This window comes from Delphinapterus leucas, chromosome 2 (genome assembly GCF_059928025.1).
Source record: "Delphinapterus leucas isolate spDelLeu-1000000601 "Yukka" chromosome 2, BTC_Dleu_Yukka2, whole genome shotgun sequence".
Taxonomy (NCBI): domain Eukaryota; kingdom Metazoa; phylum Chordata; class Mammalia; order Artiodactyla; family Monodontidae; genus Delphinapterus; species Delphinapterus leucas.
Window position 1 is genome coordinate 163,688,167 of NC_143130.1, and position 11,117 is coordinate 163,699,283.

At 36.5% G+C, this 11,117-nt stretch overlaps 1 non-coding gene across 1 annotated transcript; it reads right to left on the bottom strand.

Annotated features, from left to right (window-relative positions):
• Positions 1-10,726: 10,726 nt before the first annotated feature.
• On the bottom strand, positions 10,727-10,799 carry TRNAV-CAC (transfer RNA valine (anticodon CAC)). Its single transcript has one exon. It is a non-coding gene; the product is annotated as a tRNA-Val (tRNA).
• Between the last annotated feature and the right edge of the window lie 318 nt (positions 10,800-11,117).

Below are 11,117 nucleotides of genomic sequence, written 5' to 3' on the forward strand. Positions count from 1 at the left end.
GCTAGAACTCTGAAGGCAAAAGAGTCAAAGAAAAAAGCCTTGCAAAGGCTTCACAGATCCAACTGCAAGAGTCTCTGTAGATGTAGAGGAAAGCAAGTCCAGGATAGTAGAGGAAACAGTGAGATGTTCAACAAGCTTTTAACACTTTTCTACATCAAAGAGCTGATTAAATATGAAATCATTCTGGCCAGGATCTGCCTAGGATGGCATAATTGCAAGCTCCTCACAGGGAAACGGAGATCAATAATTAGAAGTATTACACTGAAGATTAATATTTAGAAGTTTTGATTTCTCCTTGTGGAAATGTCTATGACGCCCAAAGGCCCAAACCTTGGATGTCTTTTCTATTTTTTTTTTTTTCTTTTTCTTTTTCTTCTTCTTCTTCTTCTACTGAGAATGGAATATGCTGTTGAAAACAAAACTTTACTGCTTGGAAACCACCATTTTGGCTTCCAGTAAGGTTAGCAAAAGGAGGCAAATAATGGGGAATTTGTTTATGAATCTTCTCCCCACTTACATCACCTATGGGAATTTGCCAAACACTGAACATGTGGCTTCTGATTAGAGATAGTAGAAATGTATCTATAAGAGTCTAAATCCATCGGAAAGTAAACCTTCTCTTCCAAAAATATATGTGGGCTTTAAATGAAATATGGACACACACACTGGCACCCACACAATTCCTGATTGTCATATGGAGCAAAATTTTTCTCTTCTTCTGAGTAAATTTTGCTACTTTGTTTTGAGATAAGCATAGCTTTAAATATATCTCTTGCTGCCTTGTTTTCTCATCACCATGACTGTGAAGCTGTCTGAAATGGAAGTATATAGAAGATTTTCTCTACTTTTTTTGGTTTTCCTAACTCCCAGCAATAAGTCTATCTCATGTGTCTAGGGATGGAATATGGTGATTTTTAAAGTAGTAAAGCTTGGTTAGCTATTCAGAAATGACTGGGCTCATATGTTGTACTCAAAAACTTTTTCAATGTGAAAAGGCCACAGCAAGTCCTTCACCTATTTTCCAGGCAAGGAATGATGGCATTTGCCCTAAAATCCTTTGGGCTCCACCCTCTTCGTTATATGAATCCTTTACCCACCAGCCTAGCTGCCAGTGGTCCTTTATTTCTGATGCCTAAGAGCCTAGCTTGACACTTATGTTCTACTTGTTCAATTTGTGTCCACATTTTATTTTCTTAAATACATTGTTATTTTTCCAAAGGCAATACATATTTCTATTTATATTTTTTATCTAGCACTCAGTAGATTCTCAAATTTAAAAAGACTTAAAATCACAAATGAATAGACCAAGGCATTAAATTCTCAAGAAGCATTTCCTCAGCTTCCATTAACTTGATCATATGTAAAATTAGTATATGATCATATACTAATTTTAGCATTAGTATAGTTTTAACTAGTTGGCTCAGTGAATGTTTTAAAATTGGGGCAAACATAGTATTAAAAGTCATCTAGGGCTTCCGTGGTGGCGCAGTGGTTGAGAGTCCGCCTGCCGATGCAGGGGACACGGGTTTGTGCCCCGGTCTGGGAAGATCCCACATGCCGAGGAGCGGCTGGGCCCGTGAGCCATGGCCGCTGAGCCTGCGCGTACGGAGCCTGTGCTCTGCAACAGGAGAGGCCACGACAGTGAGAGGCCCGTGTACCGCAAAAAAAAATGTCATCTAAAAGACTCTAATGTAATTATAAGTGGTTGTATAGTCCCCCCCAAAAAAATGTGTTGGAGAAGAAAAAAAAAAAAACCTGATTTGCCTATAGGAACAAAGCCAGGATTTACAGAAATCTGGTGTGTTTCCCCTGTTCAAAAGCCATGGCTATGAGAAAATCAGATTTTCCTATGTAAGGTAGCAAAGATGGCTTCACTTTTTAATAGAGGAGAGTGTTTTTGTAGTTCAGAAATTTCTCAAGACATGTTACTCAAACCAGGAGCAAAACAAACAAACAAACAAACAAACAGAATACCCTATGAGATAAAAAAGCCTTTATCTAAACAGGCTTGGTTAAGTGAGCTGCCCTTGCTCCTTGGTATATCAAAAAAGAAAAATGATGACTGTGGCATTGTCTTTGTTATGTCTTCTAAAGCCAGAAACACATGTTACTACAGTGTGGATAACAGAGGTAAGAGGAGTGAATTTTGAGACCAATTGTGTTAAGACAGTACCTGAAGGCTCCATCTATTTTGAAGCACCTGCCCCATGACTGCCAGGTACACAGCTTGCCTGCTATTCTTCCTTCCTTTTTCCCTTCTTACCTTCCTTCCATCCACATGGTCATGCATTTTGCCACTAACAGGACTACAAAGACAAGCAATCCATGGGCTCTATACTGGAGGATTTCTTACTCCAGCTAGACCTATACTTTTCAAGCTTTAATGTGCATAAGCATCATCTGTGGATGTTTTTAAAGTTCAGAGACAATAAGCCTGGAGGGGGAACCTGAGAATCTGCATTTCTAACAAGCTCCCACTCTACAGGTCCAAGACCACACTCTTAAACACAAGCCTCTAGTATCGATCCTTTGAACCTGTGGTTGGTGGTGTCTGAAAATTCCAGGATATGGGTTGTATCCTCAACTCCAGTTTTGAAATCCAAAGAAGAAAATGTTAACAGATTATCCCCATTACCAAGAAAATATCACAAATCATTGACTACCAAAGAAAGTGAATGGGTATTATCATCCTGATAAACAATGAAGAAATCATTAGTAAAAGTAGCACATGGATTATGAAGTTGTAACAAAATAAATAAACAGGAATACCTTGAACTGGATTCAGACCTTAGTGAAGTTTTAATAATGAGCAACATTTTCCCAGGTGTCTTGACCATTCTCTTTTTGTGCAACATAAATTGCACAGGATCATAGGACAATAAAATGTGGTGATAAACTTGTTTGATTACACTTCCCGGGTGCTGCTGGGTCCAATTATCTTGGTGCTAAAATACCCTCTAGTTGGGTGTGAAGCACACATCAGAGTTAATTATACTGTACACCACTATATGGGCTTGAAATAATTAAGAATGTTTTCATTTCTCAATTGGCCTAGTAAAAAAAGTAAGGCATTTCAAGTTTCCGTCCTTAGAGATTTCTTTGAAACTCCTGAGATCAGCTAGATATGAATATATGTAAATTTCTAACCATAGGATCTTTTGAGACCATAAGCCTCTTATCATAACCTAGATGCTTTGATCTACAAAAATATAGCTATCTGTGCCTTAGGAGGAGCATGTGCCCTTTGAAACTTGAGAAACCAAAATACTATGGGAAGGTGTGTTACAGTAAAAAATTGCATCATATTATATTATACTATACTATATTTGTCCCTTAAAAGTACTAGTTGTTTAAAAGTATAGTTTCTGGAAGCTCATCTTCGCAGTAAATATTATCAAGGCCAACTACATTGCAGAATATTGGCTATATAATACATGAACAGTATTGAGAGAGTTAAAAGATTAAAACGAAAATGATACCCAAATCCAAAAAGAAAATCATGAAAGTACATTTGGAATTATCTATTCCAAGGAAATCTAGTAACCTATCCTTAGAGCAAAAAATGAAAGACATGTTCTTGACTAAAGTCCTCTGTGTTATTTAACCTAAAATATATATACGTGTGTGTGTGTGTGTGTGTGTGTATTCAGCAACTAGTAAATTTGAAATTAACATGGGTAGTTAATCTTCTGAAAGGGCAAATAGATGGCAAAAGGTGATAATGAGTTAAAATGTCAGCAACTCGTCTCCCAAATCCTCTTGATCCGTTGTCCTGGAAGTTTATGGCCACGTTGACCCTTACTCTGTTGGATTATCTCCTGGCCTTGGTGGACTGACTCATGATATCTACAAAGTTTTTCCTGATGCGATTCTCTCTCTGGTCACTAGCTCATCTATGCTGTCATTGGTTTCTTCTGTTACATTTTTACCTCTCCAGGCTTCATTCATCGCCTCTACTATCTTACTGTGCCAATAGTTCATACTCCTTTGAGCCAGTACTTTCAGCTATGACTCACCCTATGCATGGCATGGCATTGCTTAGCAATTAAATGTTAAATCATGATGACTCATCTCAAAATATGGTACATTCTGCAGCTGCTATAAAATAAAGATCACAAGGTGTCTTAGGTTCTTCTGTCAAATCATTTCATAGGTCAAGATTTTTGATAAGGATTTCTTTAACCTATCTTCTCTGCCCAGAACAATTTGATTAATCCTAAATATCTGAGTGACACATTTTTTACCCAACAGCACTGGAATCTGATTTTCATCAGTTTTTCCATACCATTTCAATGAACCAGTTCACTAACCTGAGTCCAAAAATCTGAAAGTAACCAGTGGTTACGAGTTTTCAAACTTTTAATTGTCGTTTGCACCACTGTCACTTTAGGAACAGAAAGTATTTACAGAAGGCATGTCATTTTGATAAATATATTCTTGACTCAATAGTTTTACAACATACCATTAGCAAGAATTAACGTACCTGTACTTTACCCAGTTTGTAGGTAAAGATTAAAGTATTTAGAATACTTACTGACTTTTTACTTGTTATTTCTGCAAATTTAGTCTAAATCCAAGGGAAATTGGGGTTCCCTCAGCTCCTTAACAAGCATAAGTAGAGGACAAAAGATGAACCTGCACTGATGCCCTCATTCATCTTAAAAGCCAGATAATTAAGCTTTTAAATTTTTTAAAATTTTATACTGGAGTATAGATGATCAACAATGTGTTAGTTTCAGATTACAGCAAAGTGATTCTGTTATACATATATATGTATCTATTCTTTTTCAAATTCTTTTTCCATTTAGGTTGTTATATAAAATTGAGCAGAGTTCCCTGTGCTATACAGTAAGTCATTATTGGTTATCCATTTTAAATATAGCAGTGTGTACATGTTAATCCCAGACTCCCAATCTATCTCACCCCCCACACTTCCCCCGTAGTAACCATAAATTTGTCTTCTAAGTCTGTGAGTCTGTTTCTATTTTGTAAATAAGTTCATTTGTATAATTTTTTAGATTCCACATATAAGCAATATCATACACTATTTCATTTTGTCTGACTTACTTCACTCAGTATGACAATCTCTAGGTTTATCCTTGTTGTTGCAAATGGCATCATTTCACTCTTTTTAATGACTGAGTAATAGTTCATTATATATATGTACTATATCTCCTTTATCCATTCCTCTGTCAATGGACATTTAAGTTGCTTCCATGTCTTGACTATTGTAAACAGTGATGCAATGAACATTGGGGTGCATATATCCTTTCGGACCATGTTTTTCTCTGGATAACAGGAGTGGGATTGCAGGATCATATGGTAACTCTATTTTTTGTTTTTTAAGGAAACTCCATGCTTGTCTCCATAGCGGGAAAGCCAGATAATTAAACTTTTATGATGAAAAGAATAAGTACTACTGCTTAAATTGGTTTTAACCTTATTGACTAGTTATTAATTAGATTAGTATTGTAATCACAAGTAGAGTCACTCTTCTGAAATAAAATTTATTCATTTTCATTTCATTTGATACTGTATCCAAAATTCCTGAAATTTCTAAGATCTAGTTAAATCATGTAACATTTTACATAACTAGAAAAAGTCAATGTAAGTATTTAACGACTTGTAATTCTTTTTTCTGTTAATGCTACTAGATCTATCTTCTTTAATTCATTCCATAAGCATTTATTGAGCATCTTCAACATGCCAAGTATTTGTGACACCAAGCCAAGGAGACTTAAGACCTGGGCCATGAGAACTCCTACTCTACCGGATGAAACAAGAATTCATTAAATAATCATATTAATATACCATAACAAACTATGGAACAACACAAGAATACCAGATTTAGTCTGAAGATCAAGAGAGTCCTCTTTAATTAATGAGAATTGAAAAGGAGAGTTATTTAACCAAGTGAAAGGGAAGGCTTGCTTTGCAGACTCAGAGGAATATGTCAAAGAGCTCATGGTAGAAGGAAGTGTGTCACATTGGGGACCACTGAGAAAGAGGGTGAGGGAAGCTGTGATCTCACTGTGTTGACCCTGTGCTCCCCAACCCTATATTCTATCTGCCCCACTCCTACCCCACTTCCCAAAAGACAGCTGGCTCTGGAAAGACAGGTACCAGATCTCCTGTGGATGGAAGACTTGCCCAGTTTGGCCTGGCTAACTCAGGTTCAGACCTGAAAACTACTGTCTATCCACACAGGTGCCCTGTCCTTGCTCAGACTCACTTCCTCAGTGTCTTCAGGGTCCTTATTATATCCAGAGTGAAGCTGACAGCACACAATTTCATAATGGGGCCTGTTCTGGAAAAAATAACTCTGAATGAAAATCTGAGGGCCGAAACAGATCTGATTATCCCAAATTCTGTGCTAAAGCAGACAGCGTTGTAGCTGGCCTTTGATGTATTCTCAGAATCTAATAATAACTTACAAATGAAGACAAGCATCTTCTAGATGATCTTTTGAAGGGTCTTATTTAAAATGCTTTGCAATGACAAATTATCAGAGTTGTGAGTTAAATTGCCTTCTTCCATTTTTACTGTAGGGATGAATAGTAAGGTTCAGAAAACACATTCTTTTATATTTTGGCAGAAACCTCTGTGTCATAGTCCTTGTAAGTGCAATTATAAGACACAGGTCTGGTAGAAGTGTGTTCCACATGGGTGGTAGAATAGCATGCCCTTTACAGAAATGAATTAAACATAATAGGTTTTAGATAAAAATGATAAACGCTAGATTATAAAGCCCTTACAGACCTAGATCGTATCTTATTAGCACAATAAATGTCACAGTTTAGGGAAAAGTAAATTTGCTAAATAGAAACAATAATAAATAATTGAATCAATGGCTAGATACCACTGAGTTTGTACTCAACACTCTAGAAATTTAATCAGGAGTGAACTTTAGCATAAACTATGGACTCTGGGTGATAATGATGTGTCAGTGTAGGCTCATCAGTTGTAACAAATGTACCACTCTGGTAGGAGATGTTGATAATGGAGGAAGCTATGCATGTATAGGGGCAGGGGGCTTATGGGAAATCTCTTTACCTTCTACTCAGCTTTCCTATAAACCTAAAAATGGTCTAAAGGTAATGTCTATTAGAAAAAGTTTTAAAATTTTAATCTGATAAAATAATCTTAATTATTATAGAAACCATGTTATTTTTGCCATAGTGTAAATTTGGGTTTAGAATATCCACAGCATAAGGCAGTTCATCTACCTCTAGGTCAATGGATCTGCTAAACAGGTACTGCATGGTGGGTACAGCAGGGCCATTTATACAGTGCTTCCTGTATTCTAAACACCATGTGAGGCATCTCTGCATGCATTTTCATTGATTCCACACAAGAACCCCATGAAACAGGTCCTACCTTTATTCTCAATTTATACATGGAGAACAAGTGCAGTTCAGAGAGATTAAATAAATTCCCCGAAGTCACATAGATAGCTTCTGTCACAGAAATAAAAATGGTTCTTGCACACATCTGGGTAGCTAACTCCTAGGCTTGGCTTTTCTTAGGGCAGGATAAATGAGAAGTTGGAAAAAAGAATCTCTTCTTATTCAAGTATGCTTTGCTGTCCTGGAAAAATGGAATGTGGGTACTACTTAAGAAACTAGATCTGAAGATAACCAGAAATTGTAACACCAGATGGGACCATTAGATCATAAATTAAATCCAAATTGGGTTAGGAAAGATGTACAAAAATCCCCCATCAATTGTCTTGCTGCTGTTGAAGACCTAGGCATGTTCCTCTTCTGGATATGCTTTGGGGAGAATCCAGTTTCATGGCAATGTGGACAGAAATAGAATAATATTGTAGTCACAGGGAAACACACGAACAAAGGTACAGAGGTGTGACTATGCATATTCAGGGCATAGCAAATTGTTGTTCAAAATAAATCTTCACTATCACCTGGAAAAGTTCCAATTCTGTTTTTTACTACAATTAAATTTACAGATCAATTTCGTAAGATAGTTCTTATGAAATCCCCTTCAAAAGTTTCTGACTCTTGTGTGACTTGGTATGATCACATCAGGACAAAAGAAAGATTTTGTCAGTGTCCTTTAGGAGTTTGAAATCAGATGAGAAATCAGGCCAATGTGAACGAAGAGAGACAAATGTTTTAATTGCTTAGGTCAGTTTATGAACTACAGCAAAGCGTGGTATTTACAGGAAAATCTTGGGGAAAAAAGAAAAACCACAGTAATCTAAATTATCTTCCCCACTTCCTAGGGCTTCTGGGCCAAGTTCCATATCTGATCAAAAGAAGTCCAATTCTGTAACGTCTGCTCTTGGGATAATAGACTAAGAAGTAGGTGAAAAAAAACAAGCAAAGAAATTCTTTTTCATCTTCTTTTTAACAGCCAGAAATAAAGATTATTTAATCCTATCTAGGAGCTGTAGTCATTTTTCAAAATCAATTTTTAAAGATACTGTTGTCTTATGTTTACCTTCCAGGTGTCTACTTTCTCAAGGTAACAAAAAGGTTCACAGGATTCTTATCTCAGACTGATAAACAGATGCAAACAGAGCCAGACCTATCTGGGCTACCACAAGGCCTGTTTGACTAATTGCCCTGATAGATCATTCTCTGGTGCCTGATGTTGTTATTGCACCCAGCATAGCTGAGATAGCACATGTTTAACCCTTGACCTTCCAGCTGCCTCCACCACATCGCTCTGGAACTGACCGTTCTCCATCATCACTTCCTCCCCATAGCAGCCAGGGAAAGAGATCTGTTTCTAAGAAAATAGCAAAGGCTCTGACCCCTTCATGAGTCACCAGTCTGTCTACCCACTTCCAAGATTCCCCCTTTATATATTTATTCAGCTTGTCAGTGTTCCTGGCAAAGAGGGTAATGATATTTGAGGTAAACAGGATTCATGCTAACTCTGGGGACAATGATTTCATAAATGGCTTCTATAAGCTTTATATGAACCAATCCATTTCATTCTATCCCCTTCTAAGGCTTTTTTTTTTTTTTTAACAAAAACGATAAAATAGCAAAAGGCACAGAACGAACAGAAGAAAAATATGTCAGGGCCTTTTGTTATGAGGTAGGGAAATACCTAATTATTCAGTGCCTTAGGGCACTGATTTAAATTACTGTAAGGTAGGCTAAATTCTATTACTAACAGCAGAAGTGAGAAGTAAATGTATTTTATCTAGGATAGGTCATCTTTCTTTTATTACATGCTTCACACATCTTATTCACAGGATGTACACTGATCGAGTTTTAACAGATACTGCCAACACATGGTAATTCAGCTGTTGACAGTCCTGGCTGAGTATTGCTGTGCAAAAATTTCACATTACGCAACATTATAGAAACATTAACTGGGAATAACACTGGCAAGTGGTGTGTTTTATGACCATTTGTGTTAATTAATGAAATTATGTCGTCTTTATGGAGAGGCAGAGAATATATGGAGAAAAAGAAAAACATAATCATTACGGAGTATATTTGCATTTCTGTTCATTTTCTTTCAATGTCTCAAAGTTAAACAGACATGAAATATGATAGGCTACAGCACTGGGAAAAAAGATTCATTTTGGTACATATTGCATTTCAGTTTTCACTAAACTATTTAACATAAAATCAAAGCACTATGGCTTAATTATAAAAACACTTCTATCTTTCCAACGTTTTGTTCAGCAAGGCCTTTAGATTTCTAATAACTTTTCAACCAAAAGGAAAAAGTATATTAGTTTTGTGAAATCAATTCCTGAATACTAATGTTATCAATCATTATTATCCTTCCCATGTAATAAACTCTTGGTATTTGCCTCATCTATTAAGAAAGCAAGATTGCAATGCTTGAAGTACTGAGTGGATTGACAAGACATTGAAAAGGCCCAAGGGACAAAAAGATAAATAATCTAAGATATATGTGTCTTTGGGTTTGCTTTGAAGGAGAACATGAGGCAGAAGGGGCCCCACTATCAGATGATCTTGGGTTAGCCTCATGCAGGCAGCTTCAAGCCTATTTTTCTGAATGTAAGTTTTCTCTTGAATGGGATTCACGTAGCCATTCTAACCAGCTTTTTCTGAAGTTTAAATAAATTGCCCAGCACAATGACTGAAACTGAAGAAGAGCAAATACTTGATTGATCCAAAGCCCCTTCCTGCCTTATCTTGTAAAATTAACCAGAGATTCCACTTTACTCCAATTTACCTTCAAGAATAATTTAACTGAACTCACATAAATTTTGGAAAGCTTGACCCCCAGTCAGATAGCTTATCTTCTGAAAAGAAAGGACACTAATGTTAAACATTAACAAGAATTGTTCCATTGAAGAATGTAAAGACTCTTAGGTGAATTTCTAGAAGCAACAACAAAAGTTAAACCAGTTTCGTTTATTAGAAAAATTTGGAAAAAATGCCAAACAACAGGATCATGTGGGGATGAAGTTCAGAGGCCAAAGCTGTGGCAGGACGACAATGAACAACTCAGGCTCTGACGAGGGGCAGTTCTGGCCTTCTCCATTCAGAAGCACACCTACACCTGAAACTAAGACAACATTGTAAATCAACTATACTCCAATAAAAGTTTTTTAAAAATAGTTCAACTTATCTATTATTTCTTTCATAAATCATGCTTTTAGTTTTGTATCTAAAAAGTCATCACCAAACCCAAGGTCACCTAAATTTTCTCCAATGTTATTTTCTAGGAATTTTATAGTTTTACATTTTACATTTATATCTATGATCTATTTTGTTTCCGTCCGGTTTCGAACCAGGGACCTTTCGCGTGTGAGGCGAACGTGATAACCGCTACACTATGGAAATACAGCAGGTTATGATCTATTTTGAATTGATTTTTGTGAGAAGTGTAAGGTCTGTGACTAGATTCATTATTTTTTGCATGTGGATGTCCAGCATCATTTATTGAAACGTCTATGCTTTTAGACAGGCTCACAGATATAGAAAACAAAACTACTGGATACAGTGAGGAGAGGTAAAGGGGAGGGGCAAAATAAGAGTATGGAATTAGGAGATACAAACTATTATGAAGCAAATAGATAACCAATAAGGTTATATTGTACAGCACAGGGAAATAGAGCCATTATTTTATAATAACTTTAAATGGAGTATAATCTATAAAAA